The sequence below is a fragment of the Pecten maximus genome, chromosome 9 (genome assembly GCF_902652985.1).
Source record: "Pecten maximus chromosome 9, xPecMax1.1, whole genome shotgun sequence".
In the NCBI taxonomy this organism is placed as follows: Eukaryota; Metazoa; Mollusca; class Bivalvia; order Pectinida; family Pectinidae; genus Pecten; species Pecten maximus.
In genome coordinates, this window is record NC_047023.1 from 11,293,270 (window position 1) to 11,308,377 (window position 15,108).

Sequence of the window (15,108 nt, forward strand, 5' to 3'; positions counted from 1 at the left end):
TTACATAAATGCCTGGACAGTATTACAATTTACCGCATCGTTCCCCTTTCTTAATATGATACTTGACGAAAAATAAAAAGTTTGAGTCGAAGTTTCATCATCAATTGTATCTGTTTACATTATGAACTTATCTTGTGCTACTAAAATGATATTTCACTTAGTTGACAATGATGCTGTACTACCAAATGGAAATAAATGCCATCATGTACCCAATATATCTAGGCATTAAATTTGAACGGCATTAAAGACAAACCTGTATTCAGTTCTTAAAACATTGTAGAAGGCAGATCAGTGTTTTTCTCATCACCACACACTAAATAGTCCACGATGTCATGTCGGGGGAAGATAAGCTCCAATTGATATCGTGCAGTGTAACCGTACAAATTTATATTACCATGGCAATGTTTTCACGTTAATGTGTTCTGTTGTCAGCTCTGCTTTTGTTTCATCACTACCAATTGTGTTTCGGATATATTACCCCGTGCCCGCTCATTGAAATCCCACTTTGAACATAAAACGGTTTCCCTTAACCAAATTTATGTTTGAGTTGTGCATCAATGTATGTGTATCCCATGTCCAGTTGTGGAAATCTATAGAACAATTTTAGAATCCGGCATAACATTCACTCTTGGGAGGTCGACGAAACTGGTTTTCTATTTGGGGCTATCTAAGGACCATATTCAAAATTAAAGGCAGAAACGCTGTGGAAATTGAGATGAGGCATCAATCGTTGGAGGTGAACACAGCATGAATCTGCTGAACCAATTACAGGCTAATGAGAATAGGGCCAATATCATTACCGGTCACTGTATATATCGAGTTACTCTAACTCCTGAACACTACCTCTACTGAGGCGTGAACGAAAGGCCAAGAAGGTGCACCGATGCGTGTGAAGTAGCTTCCAATGTCATGACGTTGATAGAGCGGGTGATGGACAGGGGATTGTAAACGATTAGGATTTCATTGTTATTTGCTATACATTGTTGAATGTGTATTACTATCCCCTCATCTCTGTCATTGAGACGCTACGATGGAGGAATGTTTGTTAAACATTCAGGGGAGTTGCATATAGTCATCTTTTCTCACCGAGGATAGAATAATTTGATGGTGTGCTTGGTCTGGGGAACTTTTACGCCTACTTCTATGAGGCCCTTTACTTTTAAAGATATATTTCTCTAAATCTCATTTTAAAGTGTCTATTTATAGATTAATACTTATTGATATAGAAAAGATTAATTTAATGTTCAATACCACAATAATGCGATCAGTAACACTCCTCTATGTCATGTTGTAACTTTCTTCAAACTAAACGTAAAACACCTCAAATTAAATCAAACAATAAAATCCTTGACCTAAACTACGGACAAGTTTGTCAAGGAAGTTTATCTACAGTGAATGACATGACCTCCACACTTTTGATCACTTCGCAGGTATTTGGAACGTACTCTACATGTAATAACGATCATACATGACTATGATTGCATTCACAGACAAGAGAAAAATAGCATAGAGATCCGAAGATGAAACTAGTCTGAATAGCAGGGTTCATGCCGTATGACTGATGTCTATTTTATTTTTATTTTTTTTGCAAGATTTACAGAATGTCGCATATCATTCGTAAAAATCAATAATTGCTTGTAACTAATATTAATGATTCGTTTGTGTGAGTAATTTTTAGTTTTTGTTTTATTTTTTTTTTTTTTTTTTATTCCTTTTTTTTCTGAAGTACTTTTTTTGGATACAGCTAAACGTAATTAAATTAATACTTGCATGTATAAACCGTAAGCTGATATGACCGTCCTACATGTGCGTTCAATCATGCAGGCAATGATGTCTCAAGGCCAAGATATAATGATAATTCACATATCAACTTAATGACAACGTTCTAAAATAGTCTCCCGTTTAAGGAAGGTGTTGACATTTCAAAGTGTGAGAAACGTAAAACTCATGTATCAGAATACGGGTGGTCTTCTTAAAGGTGTAGGTGTGGGTGATATATGTTCCATTCTAAAGAAAGCATCCCTCCTGGGGTCCAATGTTACTGGTTTCACACTGATTCCTCAGATTAGTTTACGTCACAAAATATTTATCTTCGCGCCAGGCCCATACAGGCACACATTTTGATCAATTTCTGTATTGAATAATTAAAATAATAAAACAGGATTTCAGATTTTGCTAGTTGTGGAGTAATGCTGCCCATGTAGCCATGTCTACCTTCTAAAGTAATGTACTCTTGACGTTAGGACGGAATATACAAAGGAAATTGAGAAGACAAAAAATGTACATGCATGTTCAGTATACTGTAAATTAAGGTTGCATCATCGCAATAGAATTGCAATAGGTTATGGAACACATTGTAAAAAGGGTTGACATTTCTATTTCGACACAAACATTCTGTTTTTTTTGTTTTTGTTTGTTTGCTGTTTTTTTTTAAAATTTTTATGCTAAATATTTGAATTCCATAGCCAAATTAATAGTAGGATATTAAATTCATGACAATGTGAATAATATCGTCATTTTGTTCTTTTCATTACAATGATCAATGCGTCATACTGTCAACGTCATGACACTGAAACGTTAAGCGAGCTGGACATTGTTCATCGTGACACGTGATGACCTTTCAAAGCCTTTAATGTGTCGAAAGGACATTTGGAGAAGGTCAGGCCTCTTCCCTATCTATTGTGAAGGCGATATTGGGCTTTGTTCAGCCAGTGAAATTAATTTATTAATGCACACAGATTGAAAACATCTGCTCTCTCTAACTCTCCGCTCGAACTCCGCATATATGCTGCAGTACGTGCTATTGTTATCTTAAAGTAGCAATGATACCCTCACATTGATTTCTCTACACGTTAAAAGACATGTACAAGAATTCCCCTTGCCTTTATTAATAAGTCGCTTGCATAATTCCACCGCATTACTCTGTATATGATATAAAGCGTTATGAGTATCCTATTAACAAATATGTTTGTAATTGTTTATCATATATATTTGATATCAAAAATGCGATACTACTACATTACTCGGTGATGGTATTTAGGTTAGAGCGAACATCCTCTGCAGGCCTATACACAAGCGCGACCCCAAAATGCCTGCACACTTTAATGGGATACGTGGCAATCACTCATCTCCGTTGCAACGACCTTGCAGTATCAAAGAAGGATATTTGGTATGGTAGATCCATTCTCATTACCTCGACCTGTAATTACGGTTGCTGCATAATCCCTGGTAGATCTTGCTTCGTATCTGTGATTCACGCGAGTCACCCAGAACGACGCCAGTCTTAATGGGTATCTTAGCCCCCACTGTTATGCTACGTGAACGCTCGGCTGTACACGCAAGTTATGATGTAATACGATAATAAATACACAATAAATAAAGCCGACATTAAAGGATACTGGAGGGGGGATAGGGGAGCTTGTGGAGCGACATAATTAAACTACTGCAGAACGAAAAACAGATAATGTTCAGACAATGATCAAATTCTTGTACGGATGAAAAACAAACCTGTTTCTCTAAGGCGTATCTGTCTTGAGATACCATTTTCATACGGGAGGCATGGATAGTCGTATTGCCAGTTGGATGTCAGTTGCGTTACATCTTAGTTTCATAGAAGTTTTGAATAAGTACAGCGTAAGGACTTCATACAGGCTGCATTTTCCCTTATTCGGGCATCAGTCTGATTAGATATCCTGGTCGTTTCCTCTTACGTGCAGAGTTTCATTCAGACAGCGTATATACACTAGAATCTGATTGATCTCAAACGCAAAATGAAACTAGGAATGCGTCGTCCTCTTTATTTCATTCCTCAGTCATTTATCTATTTTGTCTTATTGGTTTTTACAATTGTTTCCAATTTCAATTTGAAGACATGCTAGAAACACGGCAAACGTCTCTAAGATAAACAGAGACGTCTAAGTCGTTTTGGCGTTTGATTGAGCGCTGATGCATTTAAGTAAGAATGCAATCCAATTTAGAGGTTTAAGTCGACCTTTGTGACTACCACTTAAGATTGCTGTTTGTAGGCACGGCTTGACGTGCAATGTTAAGACAGACGATTAGACTCTGCATCGGTAGATCTCGCCACAGCTTTAATTATATTAAATTCTTCAATTCACCACTTACAACTATCGATATAAACTGTGTGAAAACGAGAAGATTGGGTTCGATATACAATGCCATTTAAAAAAATACATAAAACAAAAAAACAAAAAAAACAGTTAATGTCAAAGCAATCTTTTAACGAACACTGAAAATAGACAAACAAATCTATCTCTGACCATTTGTTTCGTAAGTAAAGCGCACGATACGCTGACATTTATTTAAAGTTATGCACTAGACAAGGTCATTAGAACAAGAACAAAAGGCATAACGTGCCTGTAGTTGCAAATTAGCATCACTGTCTTTGAAGTCACGGTTTATTTTATGATGTTCGACTGTTTAGTTTCAATGTAACAGGTTGTGTCTTATCATGAATATGACTACGGAGACCAATGTTTGGGTCGCTTATTTAAAATATGATAAGTAATTAAAATACAACAGGTGTTATTTTATGATAAATGTACGCGTACAAATACGCTATATATATTCTCACAATGAAAACGAAAAATATATATGGATCATATAATGATTGGTTATTTTACATTTTTTCATCCTAGCAACAAGGCAAGACAAATTAAGGACGAAGTCGACTTTAAATAGACCAAATAAAGGGGGGCTTCACGGCGCCAATCCACTTCAATATCATGTCACCGAAACTATAGCGTGTTTTTTTTTTTTTTTGGGGGGGGGGGGGGGGGGGGGGGGGGGGTTAATTGTACTGACACTGAAAAGTCATGTAGCCGGAACAATGTCACGTGTTTTCTCTCGGTTCAATATACTGACACTGAAAAGTCATGTAGCCGGAACAATGTCATGTGTTTTCTCTTGGTTCATTATACTGACAATGAAATGTCATGTCATCGGAACAATGTCACGTGATTTCTCTCGGTTCATTTTACTGACACTGAAATGTCATGTCACCGGAACAATGTCATGTGTTTTCTCTTGGTTCATTACACTGACACTGAAATGTCATGTAGCCGGAACAATGTCATGTGTTTTCTCTCGGTTCATTATACTGACGTTGAAATGTCATGTCACCGGAACAATGTCACGTATTTTCTCTCGGTTCAATATACTGACACTGAAATGTCATGTCACCGAAACAATGTCACGTGTTTTCTCTCGGTTCATTATACTGACACTGAAATGTGATGTCATCGAAACAACGGCATGGATTGTTCTTGATTCATTGAACTGACAACTAAAAGAACCAATGAAATGGTAAACAGGAACACAAGAGACATAAAAGCAACACATATCAGGTTGCACAGGGAATTTCATCATGACATCATGGCCTCTAGATACACTTAATTAAGTTTGTCCAATTAACACCAAAAAAACATGGATGAGGTCACTTGTGATCATCGCACATTATTCTGTATTTTATGGCGACTTGGTCGTTTTACAAAGTCATACAAAGATTATCAACAAGTCATCTCGTTACATAATTACGCATTCCCGTATAAAACTGTCGTTTACCCTTATATCGTCAATACGACAACAAAGGCACGCATGCTCAGATACATGTACTCGCATTATCGAGATAAAAAGGAAAACGATGTTCATGACTAAATATCTCTGATTTACGACTGTTACACGTGTACGTCTTTGTCACCGCGAGGGTATATATTATATATGATCCTTACAGTAAGGGGCGGGCGACTAGTTTACAACAAAGAAGCGATGGCTATACCTGCAACTAATTCAACAGGACGTGCACGCTAACAGAGTAACCGATAGCTCTCTTCAATTATGGCTTTCTTTTATGTCGACTAGAAATAAAAATGAAAAATTTAAATTTACGACCGTCCCCTAAAACTGTTAACCTCTGTAAAGTGTTGTGTGGGGATCAAAAAGATAACAAGGTTTGTTTGTCAATAAATCGATTGAAATCCTCGTAATCGTATTCAAGAACTACGTTTTCAGTCTTTTTATATTTTGATTTGAAATGTCGGTAAAACGAGCCCCATGTGAATTAGCTGCCTCTGTGTTGTGTCATATCATTGTTACTATTGTAATACAACACGTCGATTAGTCATTAATTGGAGTTTACGAGTCCGGCTGTTGACCATAGTCTAGGGGATATAGCCAGCTGTCGCCAACTATGACTAGTACCATCAGGCGACTAGACACCGGGAATATCTCACAGTGTAAATGTAGATAGGTTCATGCATTCCCATGTGAACTCTTGAGTATATGTTTTAGTTATGTAGTCCGTTTTACTTCTGGCCAGCAACAATAAGGGTACATAAAACAATAGCAGGGGATTGTTTCTTTGTTTCGACATACCCTAGACATGGTAGAGTTATACCATCATCACATCATCGCATAACGATCGCATAAGGCTGACAATGCTCGCCCATTAATTATATCAACTAGGAACTAGATTTAAGATATATACAAAGACATATATTTTCATATGATATGTTTGTAATCAAGGTTTCACTAACGATCATGTATTCACGTTTCTTATTATATTGTAACGCGATCCGTAGTAAAAAAAAAAACAAAAAACAAAAAACAAAAAATGAACCAATCGATGCTGCCAGGATCTTTGATTATTTCTTATAATATTTCGAGAACCTGTTCCAAAGTAGATTTTTTACAATAAATATGACGTATTGTTAATCTGAAAGTGAAATGATATACGTACATACTAAGCATATAATCTTGGAGCGGAACAGTATAAAGTGCTAATAACAAAAGAGACATAATCTTAATCCATTTCTATTTTAATTACAGATTATGGATACATATCACCGTGCTTTCGGCATTTTGACATTATTTACTTGTTGGCTACCAATTAACTCTGTGTATATGTAATGAGAAGGAGTAATGCAATGTAACCTGCAAACAGGCATGCACCTATCACTAAGCTAGAGGGAATTTCCAGCTAGCCTGACCAAGTAGTCCGCCTATAATCTCGACTTTTACACCACTGCCTCTTACACAAAGTCTTCGCCCCCGAAGACAACCACAATCTGGGTTCCTAAGCTCCAAGGAAACCTCTCCACCACCTCCTATACCTCACACTTAGAGTGGTCACGGAACCAGATATGTAATAGGAAGGAGTAATGAAAAATGTCTTCCTTAATTCCGTGCCCGCTCTCGGGCTCGAACCAGCGACATCTCGCTCTCACGGCAGGCACACCAACCCTTCTCCCCCTCTTCTAGGTTAAAGAAAATTCCCACTAGTCTGAGCTAGTAAAGTTGAGCAGGTTTCATCTACGTACATGTCTATCAACTCGGAACTCGTTTTGAGAGACATAAAGGTATATATATTTATACGAGATATTTTTGTATCCAAGGCTTGAGAAGGAGAAAAAACGATAAAACGATACCTGGAAGAATCCGCTTCCTATCTCGTCAAAAATAGTAGGCTGACCAAAGAGGACGGGGTTTAAACGAAGATATATTGATACCTAATCCCGTTATATAACTACTAGTTTGAAACTCGTCACCGTGTCCTGTGATGAATTGCCTCCACATCTTACCAACTACTGCGCGACAATTACGCGTGCAAATCAGGACAAATTTCACGTGCTGGTGTTCCAACACATTAAGCGTCTAGACAGGTAATCTTGTGACTTATATGGAAATCGTACCAGTGTCGTAGATTTAAGTTTAGTCCACAAATCTTTATTAACGATTTATACAAGGACACGCGTGTCTTTTCACGTGGGAGCAAATTCGTCAAGTTCAGTTACTTAAGAAATAATTAACGATGATTCGTGTATTATTGCAGGATATACAACGAGGACGAGGATAATTTGCAATTAAATTAATAACGAAGGCCGCAGGCCTGAGTTATTAATTAAAATTGCAAAATATCCGAGTCCGAGTTGTATATCCTGCAACAATACACGAGTCAAAGTTGATTATTTCTATTCTACCATGTACTGTTTAGTTCTGAGATCGACCTCTTTCTAATAGAAAAACAGCAAAGAAACCCCGGGAAAACCTTGTAGTTTATTTCTTGAGTATTGCATTATTTGTTGATGAAATATACAGGCAATACAGTACTACGATCAAGAGCTTCTATCATATGGCATTGATTTTGAAAATTGAAAAAAAAAGAAAAAAAAGTGGGGGCCTCCGTAGGATTCGAACTCGCGTCGTGATAAAAATATATTGAAAGCCTAACCCATTAGCCCACTCGGCTATAGTAACGTTTTATGAAACGGGTGAATATTAGATATTTAAAATTGTAACAGCCGTGACTCACGAGCGTGTATTATTGCCACGAGCGTGGGTTATTGGAAAATAATACATGGTTTTTAACCATCAAAACTGGCGTTACATAGCAAACATGGTAGAATTGTCAATAGTGTATGGTATAGAGAGTATAACTTACTAGCTACCCCCCCCCCCCCCCCCCCCCCCCCCTTTTTTTTTTTTCTTACAGGCTAATTATATTTGATTTTTTTTTCATAGTGAGGCACGGTTAAAAGAGTGTGAATCAGTATATTTATCAGTGAATATGTCAATTTAAACAGTGAAGAATAAATATGTCGGTGATAACATATTCTGATCGGTATTAATGTATTGCAACCATGCCAAGTCTTTATACTGTTCAACATTCCGTTTGTATAATGCACATGTATCTAATACGACACCAGATACTTGTGATAATCATATTTATAGTTAAATACATTTCCTTTGCAATCTTATTAAGGTCATTCCAGGATAAATGTTTAAATTAACAGGTTTACAGATGATTTATTATTTGCTTACCAAGGAAAGCTAAAGCGCGAGATAAACCATCTGCAAACGCGATTGTTTATAACAGACCTTTCAACACGTCTTATACACTTAACCATACTCTAGTACGTCCTCGACCCCGTGCATTCCTTCACATCCACAATACCGTGCACGCGACAGGACAAAATTGTGGTAGAATATCGCGTCGTATTAGAAATATCGTCCATTTCACGCTGTCACGAGCTCACATCTCTCTGTGATTTCACGTACGATTGGCCCAACCGTCTGTCTGTTCCTCAGGTCTCAACTCCCGTGTGTTATTCAATGGAACGGCTCCGCGTGCTGCTGATATAGGATAATCACGACAGAGACTGATTCGTGGCCATGTTTTCGTAATTTAGTTAGCGCCGTATCCGTTAGAGGACTCTGTAACTCGATACATTTACCATTCCTCCGGTATAAACAGCTCATACACAGCATATATCGCAATACGTTGTACGTACGCATAGAAGAAATATTTACAAAAAAAAACAAAAAAACTTGCGTTAAATTTGTTTCCACACTCCGTCCTGTTGAAAATCTCAAAACTATCAACCTTATTTTGGCTGGCAGCTATACAAAATCTTAATTCCGTCGTTGCTATAAGTAAACAAAACTCTAACAGAATTAATACGGAAGAGTGCGATATGGATCCCAACCAAATTGTTCAGCCTCGATAACTGAACGTTATAGATCTAGATAGTCATTTACACATGATAGAGACTTAAATGTTGCAACATTCAACAATACCACATTAAATTCACAGCTAGTATAGTAATGTTGTTGAAGATTGATTCATGTTCTTATCGTATACGCTTGTTTCGTACACAAATAACAAATGTGTCGCTAACCAATGGGCCGGACCCTGCTGTGTTATGCCGTATCTCTTCCAGACGAGATTGGGACAGGCTCTACGATTCATATTATGCTCAGCATTGATAACTGGTGCTTGGATTGTATCGGCTTAACGGATATTGCATTAAATCATGCAAGGTTATTATATCCGTGATATCATAACACTACATTTGGGGACTTAAATATGTATTATCTTTGCATATAAACAATTTCTGTATATGCGATTAAGGGCAGCGTCAAGGTCAAATGCCCGTAGGCGTAGACTTCCGATGGTCTTGGTTGTAATCCTCATAACACAGACGCTTTATAAATATACAAATACACCGGTATATGTTTCATACAAGTACAGGCTCGCGTCACATATACAAGGATTGTAATTTCTAGTTTATATACTATCTACAAAATAATAATAATAAAAAAAAGAAACATGCGTACGTACTACTATAGACTATAGCAATCTGAACAGCACGCTTGACATGCCGCCAGCAATTTTCTACTTAAGTACATCTAAGCGGTATCAAAATATTATGAATTCTACACATGTCGCCGTTTAAAAAAAAAATTCCAAATCGATAAATGAGTACCATTTACATATTCATGTGTATTTTATGTCTTCAATTTCAAACATATTGCTGATCTACTGCATGCTGTATGAAACGCTTAAATCGGTTGTGTATATTGACAACATCAACACCAATCGGTTAATGTTGAGCTGATCCAGTTTACGGGTGACAGATGTATGACGTACAATATTGATAAGCAAACGTGTCAATTTCATATAGATCGGTTTTGATGGTATACGTTAGAGACTACACACACTTGTAAATTAGTGATGCATAGCGATTTTATTTCAGAAATCGATACAAATGATTACCTGTGGGGCAATGCAATGAAGTTAGATATATATGATAGTGCTAATGGTTCCAACATCATCACACTTTCTCGAGTTTCAATGTGATTGGATAATAAATGGTATTTCTAATAAAAGCTTGGTTAAATTTAGGAGTATTAGGTATCCTAAATGCACCAAATTTTATCACCGATATGTTAAGTAAATGCTGCATGATGGCTTGGGAAGTGGATGGGGGTTTTAGGGAGAAATGACTATATTAGGTTAGCGTTGACACTAAAAAAACTCGAGGGATGCATTGTATGGCTGTATCAGGTGACAAAAGAAATTCATCTATATTTCAAAAAACATTCAGAAAGTGTCGCTTATAAAAAAGCCCCTGGGAGGCAGCACAGTGGAAAGCTCGTGTTGTTGTTGCGATATTGGAATTTGGAAATTCGTTTTACAATGGTTATTTCCAAATAACAAGTTGCATATTTTTAAATGCCATAGCAACAGCTATGGTCATTTAAGAATGGCTTTCTCCTCGTTCGAGCTACCCATGCCTGGTGAGTATGTTCAAGTTTGCCTCCTTGTGATAGTGCTGAACCTGTGTCGACTTTATAGTGCTACCTCACTGAATGATACTGTCGAATACACCCAGCAGGACACCACACACAGCCACATTATTTCGATAACGCGTCGTCACAATTCTAAACTGATGTTATTGTTTGATAAAATTGTGAAATTAAGTACAGTGAAGTCTGGAATAAATTTCGAGATATGCGGGATCTCTTGGCATGCACACTTGTACGCGAATGTCATCCGTCCTATGTAGTGACATATTAAGCTGTGACGTGACAAGTGGGCAATATCTAACATATACCTATATAAACGAATGAGACGGACGAAGCACGAGATCAAATTTCACCGTGTAATACGGTGCGATATCGCTATATATATTTACAATATTTGGCATTGAGCATCTTGTTATACTGAAGAACTTGACTGTTAGATCAATATGTTTGTACTAAATATTGGATTGGTGATTGGTAAATTATTCGATAACTGCCAATACGTCTATTACATAAGACTACATCGTTCCGTGAACAGCGTAATCTAGATTTAGTCGAGAAGTGTATGGGTTACTAAGACCTTAACCAGGTAAACCTACAGTCCTAAAACGGGACAAGTGCTTGCAATCAATCATGGTTTTCAGTTTCGATTATCATTCCACAAATATACCGATTATTCTGCTCCTGTTATTTTCTCAACTACATATTATAACTCCCTACACACAGTGCACATCTGACATGATTTTTAGAAGAAAAAAAATACAATGATTCAAATCATGGACTTATAGATATTCGAACACACACTCGCCCCGTACACATGTATATGTGTACCCACAATGCCCACATGAGAAAACATCTAATGGAGCTGTTTTGTGTAAGAGAGGTGACAATATTAGAGTATAGATCGACTTCACCAAATAAGCCATATCAGATAGTCATTTGTATTTTCAAGGCCGAAATTCAAGCCCTTGTCCCTTTAAGGCTACGTCCACTAACATACTGGAGTCGTGCAGCAAAACGATATAAATTATCTGCATAAACTTGTTGAACATGCTCACTGTTGAGTGTTTCCAGTTAACACAAAAAACTTCAGTCATTGTAAACTACAAGTATCGTACTAAAACAGGAAACTGTGCTAATACTTGTCTCGCCACACTATCTCAAGGACACTCTCACACTTGTGACGTCACAGCTAGGAATCTATAAGCGATAACCAGTCCAATCGCTGATTGTCCATCGACCAGTTTTTATGGTTTTTATCTCGGGAAAGTCCAGATGGTTTAAGATGCCGTTGTTGATAACGTATAATGTTAAAGCGAATGAATTTACATTTTAAGCATCAAACTTACGGTATACTTAAAGCAAAAGTAGGAACAACTATTTTAGATATTCTTATGTATTGACCAGAGAAAAGAAACCAAAAGCCTTACTCACAGACACGAGCCCTCGCCTAATGGTCAAAAGTTAAGCACTGCAGTGCCAATGAAAATATAAAAATATTAGATAAAAAACAGTCAAACATTTAGTCGCCTCTTACTTGCAAGCAATGGAGGCAACATGAAAGAATATTTACTATTAGTATTTAGTATTTGTTAAAAGGTATATCACATGATTATTCAACCAAGAGTATTCATTATTTGAAAACAATTTTATCATAACTTTGACACCAACGATTTATGTAACACACGGAAGTAGTTTATTAAGCCCCTGGTTGAGTGTGAAATATGTATACTATATGCGAACTACACTGGTTTATTATACTACTACAGCGAAAGTCATTTAAGGACGACCTCCCTGGTGTTCGAAATGTATGCGTGTGGTGAGAGCATTTGTGTTTTGGGAGGCTGCGGTATGCTCGTGTTTTGTCTCCTTGTGATATTTCGGAAGTGATTCTAACTTAACAATGCTACCTCAATAAAGCATACAGCTGTAGTGTAAATCTGACCAATATCATAACATTATGTCAGTATTATTACCTCTGCAATTTATACAACGTACGATTTATAAGTCATTATCAACACAGTGTTTTCATTACTTCCAAGGGTTAATAAGAATACGGACTTAATGTAAAATTACCAGCTGGTATTACGTCCCAAGGTCAATTCAATTAAATACCAATTTTCTCTAAAACAACGTCTTCGGAGACTCGACGGGAGGCTTCCAACATATGATACGTGATGATTGCAGAGATTGGTATGGCAGACCTATGACGGTATTATGTCCGAGGAGACCAGCGGTGTCTACCTCCGTGTGTCTAATCGTTATTGACTTCCGCACGAGTGCTCGGAGTGCAGGAACGTCAAACAATACCGTTCTGTGCCAGTAAGAAAAAAAAATATGTTTTTCCCAAGCCATACCTCATTTCATCATTATGCTTATAACAGTCCGATCACAGGACCGATATCGACACATAGCATGTCTAGAAGAACACATCACTATAGCACATGCCATATTTTGATATTCAAATTTAATTGAAAATTCATCCCCAAAGTACATTTCGCGTAGATAAATACACCTATAACAGTATGCAAATTACCACACGTACGCATGCTTCCTTTCGTGTGCTGGAATGCCAACTCGCCATTATAAGTAAAACTGTAGTGATAATATCAGCAAACATTGACTGAAGAAACTGATAGTCTCTATTTGTGCTATCAGTTCACGCGAATGTTTCTAATATAAAGAGACTCCCAATTGCATATATCCAATTACTTTAGGTTTCGCCAGGTTATATTCAAATATTGAGTGGTTATCCTTAATTACTGTCTTTTGTTTTCATTCGTTACGGCCTATTAACACAGGTTATCTCATGAACGTTTGGAAGTGTCAGATGATGGTCGGCGTAAAATTGTACAGTAAAATAAAACATTGGGAAAATACCATGAACTCATTAAGATAATCAATTCACATTTAGAATTGACGGCAACTTATATTTCGTTTTCAGAAAGAAAGTCATGCAGACATTCCCATCTGGATCCATTGTCCGTAAAATCCAATACGAATGTATTGGGTAAGGATAACCTCAGTTTACCTAGCCAGCATTATCAGTATGTTCAGGTTTCCATGACGCAATATGTAAACGTTAATATTTATAAAACAAACAGTTAAGAAGTTCAGGAAAACGAAATTGGATTTCGGTTGGATTATACGACAGACAGAAACGTCAAAACAGAAGACGAAAAAACATTGAATATATAAATCTACCTCTACGTTGTAAAACGACAACAGGTAATGGGTGGTTTTGTTCACAGACGTGCCAAATTTACTTTGTAACCAATCTTTATTGATCGGTGCCAGTAGTCATCATTGCTCAGGGTCGTTACTTCCAGTAAACACTGGAGATTTATGGACATATGACAGCCCCTGGGTGTAGTAGTAATTTTACCAAGGGGTTCACAGACCGACCAAACAGTAACGCATTCAAACTAATTATTCACACCATCACATCCAGTGATGACAGGGTTACTTGAGGTAGAGTCTATAAACACAAGAAGATATTGTGTTGAATGCCAGGTACAGTTACGAAACAACGTATGATGCTTTACTAATGTCGTTTTATTGTGTATACTGCCTCACGAAATCTTTAAAATGCATTTCAAATTATCAATCTTTCACAACATGTGTATCATTACCTGAAACATATTCCAGCCGTTTCACGTAGAATTTGAATAATTCACCCATCACTCGGCGAAACATTTATATTTAAACCATACTAAGTACTAATCATTATTACAGAAAGTGACATGTGATCGAAAACAGTGATAAGTTTTCAATATTCGAGTAATATATTTTTCATGTTTGAAGGAAGATACTAATTATCCGATAAATATCCGATCAGTACTATTGAATTAATCTATTTATTGACACTTCACCAGACGTAATTACTAACGTTAATTTTCAGTTTTGATACCGTATTCAGTGCATTGGAAATGGATATGGTCCTCGCTCATACGTCGAGTCAACCGATAATGACTCATAGGACCAACTAACAGATACAATTAGATA

At 37.0% G+C, this 15,108-nt stretch overlaps 1 protein-coding gene across 1 annotated transcript in view; it reads right to left on the reverse strand.

Annotated features, from left to right (window-relative positions):
• The window catches only part of LOC117334722 (roundabout homolog 1-like), a 155,391-nt gene that overhangs the window by 96,345 nt on the left and 43,938 nt on the right, over positions 1-15,108 (reverse strand). The window lies entirely within an intron of this gene.